The 14496-nt window shown below is 32.0% G+C and overlaps 1 protein-coding gene across 2 annotated transcripts in view; it reads right to left on the minus strand.

Moving 5' to 3' along the window:
• The window catches only part of LOC109595651 (protein Tob1-like), a 32259-nt gene extending 23225 nt beyond the window's left edge, over nt 1-9034 (minus strand). Inside the window, exon 1 of one of the 2 annotated variants that reach the window (XM_020011063.2) lies at nt 8873-9034. The gene's annotated coding sequence lies outside the window, so the exon portion shown is untranslated. The remainder of the gene's footprint in view (nt 1-8872) is intronic. The other variant, XM_049968297.1, reaches the window with a different exon arrangement.
• Nucleotides 9035-14496: the final 5462 nt, after the last annotated feature.

Below are 14496 nucleotides of genomic sequence, written 5' to 3' on the forward strand. Positions count from 1 at the left end.
TTTTACATAAATTCAAAAACTATTTATAAAGGAGACCATTTGGCACTATGGTACTAAATTCTAAATTATTCTTTGTAATGAGAAATTAATTTTATAACTACTTGGAACCAAATAAATGCACAAAATCAATTAATATTAATAAAAAGACCATTGGCACTATAGTGCTAAATATTAAATTTTTCTTTGCAAGTTCACTGCGTGCTCCTCAACTTACTTTTAAGAAGATAGAAAATGATCTAAATAGAATCATTTTACATAAATTCAAAAACTATTTATAAAGGAAACCATTTAGCACTATGGTACTAAATTCTAAATTATTCTTTGCAATGAGAAATGATTTTTAGAACTACGTGGTACCAAATAAATGCACAAAATCAATTAATATTAATGAAAAGATCATTGCACTTTGGTGCTAAATATTAAATTTTACTTTGCAAGTTCATTAATTTCGATAGTCCTAAGAACGTAGAAAATGATCTGAATAGAACGATCTCTCACAAAGATTCGAAAAACAGTCGACATTTGTTTGTTTCACATTTAGCACCGCAGTGCTAAAAGATTCCAGTGGTTCCAATTAAAAAATTAATACATTTTAAAGTATTCAAACTATTAACACTACACCTGTTATGTTAGAATTTATTCCCATTACCACTTTTATCACAGCCACACATACAAACATTTCATAATCCCCCTTTAACAAGCGAGTATAACCATTGATGTACGTGTTGAATAGAGTATCACGCCTATTGAAATTAATATTTTCTGTGACACCACTCGAGACCTCTTGACCTTTCGTGTTTGGTTACAAACGCGCACACATTGTAATCAATGCGGACAGTTTGTTGTTTTATTTTATTTTTTATAAACAGGCATTGTTTGTAAAAGCGCTGCGTTACTTATTTACAACGAGATCCATATCGCACGGACGCCGGACCGTAAACACCGAGGAAACATGTGTGTCCGGCGATTACATTCGAAATTTAATAATATATTATTTGTTAGTAATGCGGTGTGCGGATGATGGAAGATACATAATTGCAGATATAACGCTCAAAACAACAGTTCCTACTGCATATTAAATGTATCACGTTGCGAATTAGAAAACTAGGAACGGTGTTAAGGTTAACGCACTCGCCGATGTTTGTCGGTTCTTTGAAAATTGCAGCCAGTTCGCCGGACAACATTGTATCGCGACTCATTGACATTTGGGAAACCTCAAGACGTCCGAATGTGTTGACGGAATGTTTCCACTATCAAAATTTCCTTCGAAAAAACACCCAAACCATGATAGTCGGGTCGTCCGAAAAACAAACACGACCAGCGATCACGTGTTCGCACCAATTAAACCAATAAGTCGTGATTCGTTTCGAATTATCGAGATCAATTCTAGAGTGTCGAGATGCTTAGCGGAGCTGGCTCCACGTGACTGGGCCGTGTGACGTCACGACGCGACCTTGGTGCGGATTCTACGCAATGGTTACTGTAGGATGATTATACGAATTGCAATATCTGGCGGAATATGTGGAATATCCATTAGGTTTGGTAGTGTGCATACATTTCGAGGTGATACGCAGACGAGTCTGGTTCGAGTTGGTTGTATGACGGAGAGGTGATAAAATTAACACTTATCTAAGTGCCTCGTGTTTTACAATCTACATGATAAGTAACTACAATGATACGTTGCAATAACACGTTACTACAATGTACAAAGCGTGGAACATTTAAGGAGAATGAAGCTTGTCGTAACCTAACGAAGGTACCAACCAAAGACTCTGATGAATAGATGTCAACTTACATTGTACCATAACAATACTATTTCATTTTTCAGTCCTAAGCTCGACTAGTAAATCTATATGTAAAAGAAGCACACAAAAAAGAGTCAGAAAATGGCACTATTTACGATTCTATTTATCCAAACGAAATTGGTGGTAAAGTTCCTACTATACTGATCCCAAAATTGATGAGTCTACCTTCATAGTATCACAGTCATACTGTTTATTTTTGGTAAATTCTAATCACAACAATTAAACACAATGGATGTATATTATTGAGATACAGATATGACAATATAGAGGCACAAAATGGCACAAGGTTTATTTGGTAACAAAGGGCCTACTACATAACAAAAAACTCCAACCATACTGATGCAAGCACACCTCATTCTATCACAGCCATATTTTTTATAAATTCTAATCGCCACTATTAAACACAATGGATACATATAGTTGAGGTACAATTATCACAAAAAGGGAGACAAAATGGCACAAGCTTCTCTTTATCCAAACGAAATTAGTAGCACAGGACCCACTTCATTCTAAAATTGAAGAATAGGTGTTCGCTTTCATTCTATCACAGCCATATTTTTTTATAAACTCTCACAACTATTTTCACAATGGATACATATAGTTGAGATACAAATATGAGAAACCAGAGGCACAAAATGGAACAAGATTTATTTATGCTTCCCTTTATTCTAACGAAATTAGTGGTACCCATCCACCTACTTCTCAAAAAGCTTCAACCATACGAATGAAAGTAACTTGTGCCCAAAGATGACGAATCGGTGTCAACCTTCATAATATCAAAGCCGTTCTGCTCTTTTTTGTAAATTCTAATCACGACTAGTAAACACAGTGGTCGCATACAATTGAGATACAGATATCAAAAAAAACTGAGGTACAAAATGGCACAAGGTTTATTTATGTTTATCCAAGGGTAAGCGATAGCTTTGTAATTTGTAATTTAAATTTAGAAGCGCTAATCACCGGTTATGTTATTTAAGGCCGGTAGTTGTAGTGGACAATTTAAAATAAAAATTACATGTTATTAATACATTTAGTTAAACACCGGTTTCGACAGCGCGGACGGTTGCGACAAATATTCGTGTCATTTGAAAAATTAGTTTTTCCGAAAACTATTGTTTTCCGATGACGACAATCGGCTTGTGGTATTCATTTAAAAAGGCATACCGAAATCGTTTGCATAATTAGTGCTAGTTAGTGCGCAAGTCCAGCTTTTAATGTGCACTTAAAGCCACTTTTTTTGTTGATTGAACGATTTAATTGAATAGAAGCGAAACCGTCACACGGGATACTGCATCAAAATTTAGAGAGGACAAAATAAATTGAAGCCACAAGCTTTATGGTCACAGCACGTGATGGTAATTACATTGAAATGCATGTGTGACATTATTGGCAGTTTTAGCGATAGAATTTCTCGGTTGTTACCAGTTGGCAGTTGGATTATAATTGATATTGCTCTGTCTATCATCGTATAAATAGTCCGTGCTGATTTTTTCTAGTGTTGACCCAGTGAGTCCTTTAAAGTGGAAGTTTGCCAACGCTTCAATACAACCATGGTTGGCATTCGAGCGAGGCGAATATTTAATAAAAGTAATACTCCACTGGTTTATTAAAGTGGTCGGGAATAAATGGGACAATAGGTTTTTGCCTCGTACAATATACAAGAACTATTCGCGTTAAATGTAATACATGGAATCAGTGCGGACGAGAAGTAAAAAAAAACGTTCCAGCAAAGAACTCGTAAATCAGCTCACTGGATTTTATTGATTGGATTTGATGAAATTTCCAGCGGAGTAACTTATATATTGAAATCCCATAAAAGACGGATTACCTTAGATGTCCAGTGCTTTGTGAAAGATTGAAATATGGTTTGTGGAGGAAAAATGTTCTGGCTGGCGAGAAATTATGAAATTGTAAGGGGAATAAAATTGAGCAAGATTTACGGGGCTTTCTTAATAAAGTGATGATGAAAAGAGCCATTTATTAGCGGAATTCATACAATCATATAACATTTGGAGCGACTTGTTGAAATTCAACAATATTAGTTTAATTAATTTTATACAAAGAAACTTTTCTCTATTGTATTGTTACAATACTTAGTTAAAATGACATAACTTAATAAAATTAAGTATAACACTTCTTATAAATATAGTAGAAGCCTTAATTATAGCAACTTATTAAAGTATATTAAAAATATATACTTTATTACTTGAGTTGCGCTAGTACCTACTGTGGTACTCTGACTAACGTAAATGTGTTGGGGATTCCCTAGTAACAAACGAATTAACCTCACAATTTTCCATGCAACATCTCTCTAGAACGTGTTAAGGCAAATTATATAAGCCACGTATAATTAAAGGAAACCCAAACATAAATAGATGCATTAAACATATTTGTTTACTTAACACACTCATGTATGTGGTACTTTTCCTCGCACGTTCGTGCTAACTCCACGATCTTCAAATTGGAGTAGTCACCAACAAAAGTATAGATTCGAGAAATCAATAAGCCGTGTGCGCCATTGAATCGGAAAGTTTCAGTATTGCCGGGCACTTTTCCGTTTGAATAATGAATAAAGCCTATAAATATCACGAAAGGGCACTCGGGGAGTGTTAACTAGAAATTAATTACGGCGTCGCTCAATAGAAAATCAAATCCAACCCGGTCTTTACACCAATTACCAATTCATGGTGGCTACATTTAAAACACACACTCACACATATGCACGTCCTTTTCTGGATATTGATTTCACTGACCTATATACTTTTAATCAATATAATGTATCAAATATTATGCGGGATAAGTACTGAAAGCGGAGTTTACGGGTTCCTCTTTTTGTTTTACGACTGTTGTTCGGATCGGGCGTTTTTATTGGTGCCGCTTTCGGGCAAAGAATTGGATCACTTTTCCTTTAATAAAGACCCGGCTCCCTTGCCAAATGTGATTCATCGAATTTAATTTCGGGACCGGGACAGAAATATGATTTTTACGGGTATTACTAACTCCTTTAAACGTTCGTTCTATAAATGGAACCGCAAAGCAAAAAAAAAAAGTAAATTAGGAATTCTGCTGTGCGTGGTAATTTCTCAACAACAACGGCAACAACTAGACCATCATGTACGCAGCACATCTAAATTGGGTCAATTGCAATGTTCCGGTCGAACCTTGGTATCAATTTTATCTAGGCATTTTACCTTGTACTTATAAATTACTGAAGTTTTTTTATTTTGTTTCGTTTCTTTCAGAAAACGCATCGGTTTCCACAAAACCGCACGGGTACTATTGCATCTGGATCTGATCGGTAATATAAATAAATGCAACCTTAACACTATTTATGTGGCTAAACCGGTTTGAACTAATCGTACTGGGATACTCGATGTGTTAGGGATGACTAACTGGTTCCAAAAAGTGTAACTGTTTCAAAAAGGGACAATACATTAATTAATGAATTATATAAAATTGGTGGGTTGTATTACGAATACATAACCTAAGTTATTGTGATTTAACCTAAAACATGTATTTACCAATATTGCAACGAACAAACAAATTGATGAATACAATAACTAGTAAACACATTGTAATTTATGACTGTAGTTGTTAACAAATCTCTAAAACAATGCCAAACATCGATATGTTGAGGTTGACTAATTGGTTCCAAGAAGTCATGTTAGTTCGTAGTGCAGTGCACAATCAGTTAATTAACAAAAAAATGTGTGTCAACTCGTATTATTCTCCACTTGATAGCGATAGCTTGGCATCAATATTCATGAGCGTTTATCGAGGTTTTTGGCGAGATATTGTTACAATTCGTACAAATAACCAAAATTTTGAACGGTTAGCATGGACGACACGTAAACATAAAGAAAGATTTCGATAAGAATTTTCGTCGGACTTTACATTTTGTGCAAGTTTGAAACCAGTAAACGTGGAAATTATAATTTTACTGCCATTATAACAATGGTAGTAAAATTTGCGATAACACCATAGTTTTTTTTTTATTGAACACGTATACGGTTTATGATACTATAAATTGTACACTATCCTTGACGGACATTAACAAAACTGTAAACATGTTTAAATTTTGTGTGCAAACAAAACGAAAATCATACGGCTAATGTTTATATAACATAGCCACTGCACAAGGATTCTGTGTGTCGCATTAATTAATCTAATTTACTGTAATTACACGAATTTTCGTGTTGTTGTGGTGTCCCATCAATGATTTTTTTCTCTCTCTCTGGCGTTGATAAGTCCTGTTATTGTTTACCAACACTTATTGATTTCTGCTGGGGCTAAATGAAGGTTAATCCGTTCTGTAAGCCATAAAACCGATTTTATTCAGTCGATTTTCTAAAGAAAAATACGTTTGTATCCGTATTGTTTTCTAATAATGGTTACAATCATTATTATAGACATATTTGTGTATTATCAACGATTGTACGCAAATTATTATTGAAAAAAGGTTCCTATTAATTGATTATTAAAGAACATTATTTTGTTAATTTACTATTTTATTGATTGTTATAAAGTTTCTAGAACAAAGCATTTATGAACGTTTATAAAAATAAAGATATAAATTTTATTGTCAAAAAATATTTGCCCAACTATTACAGAAATGCAAACAAATTTGAAACGCATTATGCTAGTCAAATTTTGTTTCAAATATACAGAGAGAAGTTGTAAAAATTGCCCCATCTTTAAATATTGTAAAGCAACAATTCAGAAGTTGTCTGTTGTGTAAATATTGAGAATTAGAGAATTTAAATACATTTCAGATGAGATATCACAACACCACCATTCCTATTAAAAACAAAATAATTGGTAATATTCATTTGTGCAAATGTAACCAAACTTCAAAGATTTTATACTAGTCAAATTTTTATTTCAAATACACAGTGAGGCTCTAAAAATTGCCACACCTTTAAAACGATTGTAAACATAAACAACAATTCAGAAGTAATCTGGCTGTTGTGTAAATATTAGCCTAAAATATAAATTTCTTTATATGAATTTTATTAGAAGTTGGTATCTTGTTCGAAATATTGTTTAAGAATTGATTACAGATTGCAATAACAATCTTTAAATTCTTCAGTGCAAAGAATTTCTAATTGTTTTAGAAGTAATGATTTGTTTTAACATCTTATTGGTGGTTGGTATCATCAACACGTATTTTATTTAGTTAAATAACAAGTTGTAAAAATAAATTGAAGGATATCAATCTATTAACCTTTAACGACAATGTCATAATTTATATAACTGTCTTAAAAGAAGTAGCAAATGCTAAAGATAAATAACAATTTTAGGTTTTTGTTAGGGATGAAACTTTTCAAAGTACTGTGTAAAAATTAATTACAAGTTGTAAAATGGAACAATAATGGGCTTTAAATTAATCACTGCATCATATAAATTTGTCAAATTATGTTAGCAGTGTGAAATGTGAAGAGTAAAGAATCAATCATGATTGTTTTAATATCTTATTAGTGGGTGGTGTCACTCAAGTGCCTTTTTATGAAACTTCAAATAAAAATACCTTTCAAATGAACTATCATAAAACCACCCTTTCCATTCCATTAAAAACAAAATTGTTGTTAATGTCCATTTGGTACTCAGCAATATAGCACACATTAATATTTTGGTAAAAATTTAGATTGTCAACATTTTATATGGTTTTTATTCGAGGTTGTTATCTTGTGCCATTTTGGAATTATCAGTGGGAGATACTTTAGACAATCTCATTCACTAATAATCAGTTGAATCTACTCAATCTTATAGGATTAGTCAAAGTTTGCCAACAATAAAATGGCCCATTAAATTTTAAATAAAATCTGTTGTAAATTTCCCTAAATGAATTAAATTTAAAGGAAATATTTTAAGGGGATTGTAAAATTCTGCTGTTTAAAATAAATAATGTTTGGAATTATTTAGAAAAATTATCACTTTAACTCATTGTACTCTTTATCCAATAATGACAAAAGTAAACAATCTAATTTTAGTACAAATGACAACTGTTGTTGTTGTTTACTTATGTGGCCAAGTTATTACAATAATTGTTTGGATTTGTGTTAAATTATTCAGAGATGTTACAATGGAATATCTGGTGCTGGGTAACATACATGAATATTGTCAGGTAACTGTAACAATTTTATAGTATACAATAAATTAAACTAAAACAACAAAACCATAAATATTTGACTTTAACGTTTACACATCTAATATTACATATGCATAAAATTGGATCGCATAAGGATGGTTTATGAATATTCTATGTGTTGGTACATAAAGGAACATTCTCGTTCATTTCCATAAACAAAAAATAACGTATGAACACTTGTTCCTCCCATTAACACTCGTCATGTGTACGAAACCAACAAATTAGTCCTTAAAGAACCGTTTTACTCCTGGAATGTCGAATACACATATTTCGCGTCGGTCAAAATAAAACAATGCTATTTTCGAAAGCTCGTAAACTGTTTTTCGCTCCGCAGCTTAAAAATAAACCGGTCAAATTTGGATACCGCCACACAAAAAACTATTAATGGGACCAATTCATTGCCAGCGCACGGGACGCCTCAACAGCCCGGACCTTTTTGCAATGCATGTGTAAGAAGTTGCCCAACACTGACGACGACGTCTTCGGTTGGCATTATCAGACCGAGACCCTGGCATTGTTGATCCACGTGCGGATCATCAATTATACATATGAGCAAATTGATTAAAAAATAATCAATGGGTTACGCCTCCCCGACCAGCCGCAAAAATCGGTTTACATAATTGAAGCGTATGGGCTTGGATATGGGCACGGTGCTGTTGTGTTTCCCGCACTGGGTGGGTGGTTTTGTTTGGATTGAGGTCCGGAATTAACGCGTTATCGATTCGCCAGTGGAATACTTCCACATTGACCTATCTCGGTGAGACCGTCGTTAATTTTTTTTTTTACCGAAAGACCCGAACGGGTAAGGGATTACGGCGAAGCCGCGGTCGAATCAGCTGAGATGAACGTGGGTGCGAGGGTAAAAATGCAAATTCCCTTCGCCCGGTTTAAGTTTCTAGCATCTATAAAGGGTACTTACCAGAAGCGTATCAATTAAAACCGATGTGAAAGTATAAACTTGTAAGTAAAAAAAAAAAAATAAACAAACTATACAATTATCAGATATAAAAGTAGAAAAATATAAAAGTGTGGACTAGTACGATCACCGGCACCCGCGAAATCGCGCTTACAATGACGACGGCGCTGGCCCGTCGTCGATATATAACTTGGATCTGAGCGCCGAACGTTCTGACGTCACCGCCGACGTCACGGCCAGTATCCCCAGCAACCGTTTGTTTGGTTCTAGCGCCGCCCGGTTCGCAATTGCGTCACGGGTGCACCACCGAATAACACATTCATATCCAACGAAGGGGGGACTCCCCGGGGGAGCTCGGTGCCCACTTTTTTTTTATTATTATTTCGACAGGACCGTAGCTCGGCCGGGCTCGGGTGCAGCGTATCCCAGATATGCAGCAGCTACGGAAGGTTTCCGCACTGGCATCCACCTCACTGAACTAGTGAGCGGCGACGGCGGCCTTACCTAACGCCCCAAGGAACGTGTGGCCTTTATTACTCGCTGGTCCCGATTAGGACAGTACGCCACGTTCAGGGACCAGATACTGGCGAGACATCTTGAATTGATTCGAAATGGTGCAACAGTAATTTGTTGTCTTATATCACAAGTTGTAAAAAGATATAGAAGAATATCAACCTGTTAAGATTTTATGAGATCATAATTTACCTGACTGTCTTAGAAGTAGTTGCAAAAGGGCAATTTTAAGTTTGTGTAAAATTAATGGTAAAACTTTCCAATGTATTGTATAAAATTCAATTACAAGTTGTAAAATGAAATATAAACAACAAACACTTATTCCCTGCATCATATAAATCTGTCAAATTCTTTTAGAAGTATGTAATGTCAAGAGTAAAAAATCAGTCATAGTTGTTTTAATATTTTAGTGGGTAGAAGCACTGAAATAAGTTCTCATTCGTTAATAAAAAGCGACGAAACTTTTAACATTTTATATATATATATAACTTTCATAGGAGATGTAGCAAAAGTTAAGGATCAATGACAAATTGTGAAGTTGTGAAGTTGAAATTATTAAGATTTGATTACAGTTTATTTTTTATAGAAATATTGATTTTTTTTGTATATAAAGGTATCATAATATTATCAATTATTCACAATTCTATAACCAGTCACCCAATTTTGGGCATAAATGAATAGAGAATAAAAGTACCTTCCAAATGAGATATTAAAAGATCATCTTTCCCATTAAAATAAAATAGTAGATAATGGCTATATGTGCGAAAGTAAATAAATAAAGCTTTATACTAGTCAAATTTTTGTTTCAAGTATACTGTGAGGTTGTAAAAAGCCTTCAAAACTATTGTAAAAAAATCAACAATTCAGAAGTAAACTGTAACTATTGACCTAAAATGCATAATTTTTATAGAAATATTTCATGATTATTATTAGAATTGCTGAAAGTATTGTGTAAGAGTTAAGTACAGGTTGTAATGACAACTTTTATGTTAAATTCTTCAGCGAAACATAAATGTCTTTCTAATTGTTTTAGAAGTAGAATAAACATCTTATAGGTGGTTGGTATCACCAACATGCATTTTATTTGGTTAAATAAGAAGTTGAAAAATAAATTGGAGGATATCAATCTGTTAACATTTAATGATAACATCATAATTTATGCAGTTTTCTTAGGAGAAGTAGCACAAGTTAAAAATAAATGGCAATTTAAATTATTAATGAAAATGTTGAATACATTGTGTAAAGAGTAATTACAAGTTGTAAAATGGAATATAAACAATGATGGGCTTTAAATTAATCAATACATCATATAAATCAGTCAAGTTGTCTTAGATGTATGTAACGTGAAGAGTAAAAATCAATTATAGTTGTTTTAATATCTTATTAGTGGGTGTAGTCACTGAAATGTCTTCTCTTTTATTAAATTACAAATCGTAAAAGAAAATTGAAGAATAACTAGCTGTTAACATTTTATGACATCATAACCTTTATAAATGTCTTTGGAGATGTAGTAAGAATTAAGGAACCATGACAATTATAAAATTTTGTGGAGTTAAAGATAAAACTGTTAAATGTATTGTGTAAGGATATAAAATGGAATATAAATAATGGCAACCTTTAAGTTCATCACTACAACATAAAACTCTGTTTAACTGAAGAAGAAGTAACGTAAAGAATCTAGAATTTATCATAGTTGTTTTAACATTTTATTGGTGGTTGGTGTTACCGAAATTAAAGTACTGAAGTAGATGATTTAATTACAAATTGGAAAATAGGATATAAACAGTAATGAGTTTTCTTCACTGCATGAAATAATTAATCAAAGATGTCATCGTAGAAACAAACAATTAGTAGTAATCTCAGATTTAAGTAAGGATGATCTGTTATTTTGAAATCATATTGAATGATGTCTCTAAAAATAACCGTTTTTGATTTAGTTGCATTAAACACCTTTTGAATGTAGAACAAATTTTATAGCCAAATCGAGTTAACCCTCCCAAGGGTTCCTGGCACATAATTTCTTTGATTTCTTTGCAAGTCGTAAAAAGGAATGTAAGTATGTCGAGTTGTAAAACTTTTATGGCAACAGATAAATTATATTTTAAATACTACAACTTTTGAAATTTTATAAGAATAATCTTATTTAGGTATAAAACTTCATCTACGAATTTAATTATCAACTAGTGTGTAGTAACAATTAAAGATAAACACAACAACGTTTACTGGCAGTTTAAAAGTATAATTTGCCTACACTGTCCGTTCTAAATGTAAGTACGTTCAGAATTATTCAAATAAATGAAAATATTTGATGCTGCAATAATTGTACGTACTTACACTGTTAAACGTAAATAGAATGAGTCAAATGTTGTCTAGAAATTACATTAATGTTCCAACTATTTCTGTGGAATAAAGCCAGCGGCGTTTATCCCATCCTGTATTTTTAAACCGAAATAAAACAATCTATAAAAAAATCTACAACAAGTAATGCGTAAAATGATTCACGATTTAAATTATATATATTTATAAACTGCTTCAACATTAGTTAGTCAATAATTTTTTTGTTCATTTAATAGTCATAATAAATAAAAATTAAAGTGCATTGTTAAAGATGTTCAGTTAATCATGGAAATTTACTGAAATTATTGGAGACGACAAATATTGTTTAAATCACTTAATATGTTTGCGTCTTTGCAACATTTAGGTGTCAACAAAATAATAAGGAAAATACTTATAATGATCAAATTTTTTGCTTTTCTTCTTAAAAAATAGTAGTTTGCTAATTTATTCAAATTAATTACACTCTTATCATCTTTTAAATAATTTTATTAATTGATTAAAATATAAATACAAATAAACAGGTATGTGAATTTAAGCTATTGTGATATTTAAATGTAAGAATTGTAACTTAGTTATAAGGTGAGACAAAATTGTTGTATATAAATAGGCAGATTTATATTTAGTTGTTTACTTTAAATGTAATAAATATTTCCACTTGCAATTCATTTTCAAATACTAACCTAACCTAAGTTAAACTAACGTAGCTGAATCTAACCTATCCTAACCAAACTTTACCTAACCTAACCTAATTTAATCTAACCAAAATAGATATAGTGATAAATTTTTATTTCATGTTAAAGCATTTAATTTATTACATTTGATGGTAATTAATATTTAATTTTGTAATTAATCATCAAATACTTACTTTACTTAACTTAGCTTAACCAAGCGTAAACTAACCCAACCTGAACCCCAACCTGGATTGTAAATATAACTTAAGCTATTTTAGGTTAACCAAAATAAGGAGATACAATGTGATATTTTATTTATTATTATTATTATGATACAAGAAACGTTTCCTTCTGACTTAAAACAATAATTAATTTATTAATACTATAACTCAGAGTGGCCAAATTTAACCTATATTAACCAAACTTCACCTTACCCAATCTAACCAAAATACCAAGATTCATTTTTACTTATTTCATCTTAATATATTAACATTTGATTATAACGAATAATTCTTTTTGAAAAATATTGTCAAAAACTAACCTGACCTAACCTAGCCTAGCCTGAACCAACCTAATTTAAACTAACTCAAACTTACCGTACATAACCTAAGATAAGATTAAAATAAGAAAATACATGTCGTATATTTCGCCTTAATAATAACAACTGAATTGGAATTACCAGTGTTTAATTAAACCCGAATTTTGTCGTTTATATAAACATATATTTACGACTTCTCATACTATTATTGTTATTATATTATTTATAAGATTTCTAGCATGAACGTCGATTGTACATTTAATCTTGCACATGCATTGTTAGTTTTATCAGAGCTGTAAATTAGAACAGTGACGACCTTTTTACACGTAAAATTAACATAATAATAACAAGAAGTTATTAAATGGTACCAAACGTTAAGCAACACATTGTGAACAATGTTTGTTGTATTACGTACAGTACGAGTAAATATTGACCAATACAAAATATGTTCATAATTAAGCCGCCACCGTAACTTAATGTGCCTTTAATGTTTAATTATATGTCGTCAGGAAATTTACCAATAAAAAAAGTTAAATTAGTCTCAGTTGTTTTAATTCACGTCCCCATTTTTTTTATTTAAATTAACGACATTATAAATAAATGGAGATCATCAGGAAATAAATGTTTGTACCTAGGTGTATGGTTGTCGTCGAATTTTCTGAAATTTATTACTCATATAAAGTTTGCCAGCACCACCATTTTTATCAGGAAACCACTGCCAAGACTAGAACGTTTTAGTTTTGATAGTTTGTCATTCTCAAAATTGAGTTGGATGTTTTTGTGGAAATACCTGGAGCAAAGGCGCAAATATATAAGATGCGAGGGGAAATTGATTGGCCAAGTGTTCCTGTAAACTTTGGTGAAAAGAAATTGTTACAAAACCGCCGGGTAAATATGCACAAGTAAAATTGCAATGAATAATGCGGTTTACGTTATGCAAGTGAGTGATAAAACGAATGCGTCAGGACGTGGCCGCAACTTTATAATAAATAAATTGTTATTATGTTTAATTGTTTAAAACCATGGTACAGATTAAATTGCGCCTAAAGCCGCACGATACGAGATAATCGTAGACAAAATGAAAAATATAATAACGAATCGGCTATAAAACGTCTTATTCCGAGATAAGTTTGTTTTTAAATTTCTCATCGCTAATCCGCAACATGATATGTGAAATTCATTGTTTCTAAAACTGGCAAAAATTATTAATACAATGTAGTTAAAATTTTGTAGCAGGAATAACATATTCAATACAGAAGAAAATCCAAATAATGTGTTATAAACACAAAACTCATCATATTTCCACAACCTTTGGTCCAATCATGTTTAAATTTGGTATGAATTATGGTAAAACACATACCTACAATTCAATGTTTTCCATAATTAGCAGCAGCGTAGATCTGGAGAGTCCTCCAATGTTTCTCTCTTTACTCTAGTCCACTGAATATTTTTTATTATTCTTATGTAGAGCAAAAAATTAAAAATTATGATCATTTTTTTAAAAGAACGTTTTTTTTAATTTAAATTAATTTTATAATTATTAAGTGTCTATAAATTTCATACCTCCT

Source organism: Aethina tumida, chromosome 5, assembly GCF_024364675.1.
Source record: "Aethina tumida isolate Nest 87 chromosome 5, icAetTumi1.1, whole genome shotgun sequence".
NCBI lineage: Eukaryota > Metazoa > Arthropoda > Insecta > Coleoptera > Nitidulidae > Aethina > Aethina tumida.